A 5,203-nucleotide genomic window follows, 5' to 3' on the forward strand; every position below is an offset into this window, starting at 1 on the left:
GGAGACGACATCCGAGGTGGTAGAAAACGAGCTGTTACAACAGCTGTTTTTCTAGTTTTTTTTTATGGTTTTTCTTTTTCTCACTTTCAAGCTAGTTGCTCTATTATATGTCGTATTGTTGAGCATGTTTTGTGCTGTATTTTAGAGTCACTCTTGTATTCTTATTTTGATTGTAGTGGAGTTTGATTGAGTGGCTTGCACTGGTGTTTTTTAATCCTCACATTGAGAAGATTTTTCACGTTAAAATTCTGGTGTCTCTTGTATGTTACTACATTATTTAATTTAAATATATATTTTTAATCAATCATAAACAATGACACATGGAGTTGCACACTTTACGAGATAGTAGATATGCTCCCCTACCAAGAGATGTTTATGAGACTCAATTATAAAATTGTCTCCTTGCTTAACCACTAGATTTCACCATTGTGATTCTTTTGGGTTAACCTTTCTCATCTATGCTCTAAAACCCTGAAATTATTGTGTTTTTGTTTTATAAACATGTGATTCATATCTTGGTCTACCCTAATCTCTTTTCATTTCTTTCTTTTGGGTACTACTAGTAAGCTCGATAATTATAAGGTTTTGTTTGAGAGTGTAATTTTAGGGAGTATATTTTCTGTTAGATATGTGTGTCAATCCGTATGTCATGAGTTGCAATTGGCCAGAAAAATACTTAATAATTAAACTTTTAACTTCAAAATTATTTTGTCAATCAATCACAACTCATGGTACATAGATTGCAATTAAAGAACATTGAGTTATTTACCAATACATGTAGGATGGTATGTATCTCATATGACAAATATTGCATTCTTACCTCTATCCTAACAACTGAGCAATCAAGAACTTTACATTGAACAACAACTTGGTAATTTTTTAGGGCTGTGATGTGATTTCATGAGCGACTTTGTGTTCTTTTAACCAACAAAATATATCTCTAACAACAAACCTAATTTAACAAATAGAGTGGACAATGGAACAGAAAAACCAAGCAAACACATAAGAATGAAGGAAATAGATATAAATATTATTATAAAAAAATCACAATTTATTTTCCTTATTATTGAGATACCACAACTTAGAAGTTAGACTTTATTCAAAATCGGGTTTTGGGGCTTATGATCTGATATACTTTAGGCTGGTCCTATTTAACTTGTCTAATTAAAAATCAAGTTAAAATTTTATAAAGCCTCTTAAATGACGCTATTAAGCCTATAAGGATGAACATTTTAATGTTGTTAATATATTTTAAAAAATATTTTAACATAATCATATGCTACTACATGACACATTTTTTTTGTTATCTTCTTAAACTCATTAAATGCTAATATTAGAGAAGTTGGACATGGACCATCACCACATATTTCCTCTTTTCTATTTACTTACGAAGGTGTAACCTATTGATAGGTAAAAGTTTATTGGCCTATTTCTCGACATAGGTTCATTAGCTTATTTAGACGTGAAGGCTTATTTAAAGGCTTTTTTTATTGATAATAGGTTTTTAAGTCAGTTTGAGGTTAGATCATGAGTTTAAATTATCTTATGAAAGATTAATAGGCCATATTTGACCCTTACGTTTGGAACACATACCATTCCTACTCATGTAAAGGCTTGACTCGTTTTGGGCTATTCCCACCTTTGCTTGTGGATTGACCTTTACTAAGTGACTAGAATATATGGCAATGTTTAAATAGGTTAAAAACATGTCCATCCTAGGCTCGTACAGCTCAATAAGAATTGACTCGACTCAAAACTCAACTTCAGTTCAACATGAGCTATTTTTCTAGTACGAAGTCGACTCTATTTGTGTTCACGAACCGTTCGATTTGACATGTTAACTCAAATTAGTTTTGTACATTAGGAGTTCGTGGACTATTTAGCTCAAACTTATTAGTTCGATTAGTTAACTTTGCCAATTCGAATGATGATTATTTATTTAATATGTACAAATTTAAAAACTTTCTTCATATATATGTGTATATGTATGTATACATAGAGAGTGACTTAATTGAGAACATTTCTCATATAAAAACTTTGAGAACAATAAATTCGAATCCTACATGGATGGTTAAGATTAAAAGTTAGTTATTAATTACATGATCCCTTACAGAAGTCATGTGCATGTATCTTTTAATCTTGACCGTTAAAATAAGATCCAATGATCTACATTAATTATTCTCATTTCTCACAATAAAACTATTGTTATTTGAGTTACCCCCCCGAACAATAATGTTAGAAAACTCGACTTAGATCGACTAGCCCGACCAGTTCAACCGTCAACGAAACTTATAATCGGTCTGAGCCACTTATCTTATCATTTTGCATCAAAATCAGATTGATTCGGTCAGTTTAAGCCTAAAATTAATGACTCGGATGGTCGGACCAATCAGATTGATTCAGTCAGTTTAAGCCTAAAATTGGTGACTCGGATGGTCGGACCAGTCAGTCAATCAAAAAATATCTTTTAAACAACAACTTAAACGATGTCATTTTTAGATGAAAAAATGAAGTACTTTTAACTTATTTGTAGTTACGTTTGTTATTTGTTAGCTTACAATATAGCAAAAATTTCGTTGTTTAATTAAATTTTAAACGTTTTGTGTGTTTTTGTTGCATTTTATAGTAGTGAAATCTTCTTTGTTGGTTGTTTAATTAAGTATGATAATGTTTTTAAATCTAAAATATAGAGTTATTAAATAATGTTATATACTATTATTAATTTTTAAAAAAAATTAATGTAAACCGAGTCAGCGGTCCAACCATTGACCAACTGGTTTGGCCAGTGACTCATTGGACTAGTGTCATGACCGAATCATTTACCGATCTGAGTTCTAAAACACTATATATATATACATATATATATATATATGTATATATACATATATATAATATATATATATATATATATATATATATATATAATTGAACCACTTTATTTTGCTTAAGTTGTCTGGTTTACCCAAGGTCGATGGCTCGATTCCTGAAAGTGTAACTTGTTGGGAGAGAGTGTCACAAACTCCGAAATGTATTATTATTTTACCCAAAAAAGTGAGAGAATACCCTTGGTAGTACCAAAAAAATTGTCTTGTTTATTCAACATCTCAATTTTTAGCTTAACTTCATATCATTTTATTTATAAACCAAAATTATCTAGGTTGATAATAAATTAAATTTTGAATGAATATCGAGCTAATTTAATTTATTGTATGGGATACTAGTATTACGTCATCAGCCCCTAGTATGGTAGTACCCTTATTTTCAGACAAAACTGTTTGTTACACTTGGGTGCATTATACCACTAATCATATTTCCACTCAAATTTAATATTTGTTAAAAGTGAAGGGTCTACTTACTCTAAGAATAAGTTAAAGAACTTACTTTATATCTTAGTCATTTATTTTATGAAAATGAAAATCTAATAATTCACATTAATATAATTAGTCACTAAATCTGAAACATTAGATTTTGATAAAATGATAAGTTGTGATACTTCATTGTTAGCTTACAGCTGATTTGCAAAAGAATTCAAGGTTCACATAATGAATTAAAGAACATGTATAATTTAATTAGATTCCTATAGTATAATTTTTTTTATTAAAATTAAGTAAGAACAAAATCTATTTGAGAAATTTTAAATCCTCATAACAGTTAATTTTGACTTTCTGATAAGTCATAACATAGTTTCACTTCAATCATTTCCATATTTCTATTATGGTGTCAATAAAACCACAATATCTCTGGGGTATATTATGGAATTATAAACTTAATGATCCAAGTATATATGATATTTATAATGAACCTTTTTTTAATATCATTAAATTACATGACTCTTCTTATTGGTAAAAAACTAATCTCTCATAATATATGATTGTTGTTCCCAATAAATGTTGTTTCGAAGAATTAAACATTTGACCTTTCACATATGTTGCTCAAAAATCCATTAAAACCTTATATTACAATACTAAAACTTTTTTACATACATGAATATATTTTTTGTCCCACAAAATGTGTCAATCCATGTGATACTTGAAAAATACTTAATTATTAAACTTTTAAAATAAAATATATTTTTTAGCCAATCATAACAAGTAACACATAGAGTAATACACATTTTTGCAACAACACATACACTCCACTTACCTAAGCTCAAACGACTTTTTTATGAAGATACTCATTGGAGCTCACATATTTCTTTAATTTGTAGTTTGATAAATAAATATAGTCCAGCTTGTGTGTCCTTCTAAAAATTATATATAACTGATCTAATTCTTTTACATGTGTAAATGATGTTGTTTATAATAGTATGATTTCATTTGAGTTCGAAATCACTTTACACATAATGAAAGAGATTATTTATACATTTTTTTGTTACTACCAATGGTATACCTTACCTTCTGCATAAGGAACTAATCTCTTTCGAAGTTCATGGTTGTTCCTCCTAACAAGTGTCACTCTCGAGAATCGAACCATTGACCTTGGTGATCCAATATGGCCTTACACCTAGGGGTGGCAATGTAGGCCGGCCCGACACAGCCCAGCCCGCCTTTGTCCCGCCAAAATAAGGGTTGGCCCGACCCGACCCATATTGTTAAAAATGCTCAAAATGTCAGCTCAGCCCATATTTTGCAGGGCTGGCATGCTGACGGGCTGGCCCATTTTCCCCCTCCAAAATGTTCATAATTAAAGCTTTTAGACAAAAAATAATCAACAAACTTGATAAATGTCTTTTAAAACAAAAAATCACAAACATAAGTCTGCAATATTACAATAACAACATAACATCTTAGCTTAAAACTTGTAAATTCTAAAAAAGAAACCAACATAGTCTTAAACTTTTAGACTATTAGTTCACAATAAAACTTCTAAGTCATAAATTTCAATTTTTAAATATTAGATGCTCTGTTGGAAGAAGATGCCTCAACTTTTCTATTATTATCACCATCAATGTCTTTGAAATCTTCTTCTTTATCATCATATGCATTATGTATATGATTAAATTAATATATGCTTATAAGAATAAATAAATAATTAACTAACAAATATATGATAACTGTACTGGAAAAAATAAATTACCTTCACAAACAAAATCATTCAACCAATTCCGAGTACAAATCAAAGCTTCCACATTTTTTGATAAAAGTCGACTTCTATACTTGTTAAGAACATGTGAACCAATGCTAAATGCAGATTCAGATGCAAC

The sequence above is a fragment of the Lupinus angustifolius genome, chromosome LG17 (assembly GCF_001865875.1).
Source record: "Lupinus angustifolius cultivar Tanjil chromosome LG17, LupAngTanjil_v1.0, whole genome shotgun sequence".
Taxonomy (NCBI): Eukaryota; Viridiplantae; Streptophyta; class Magnoliopsida; order Fabales; family Fabaceae; genus Lupinus; species Lupinus angustifolius.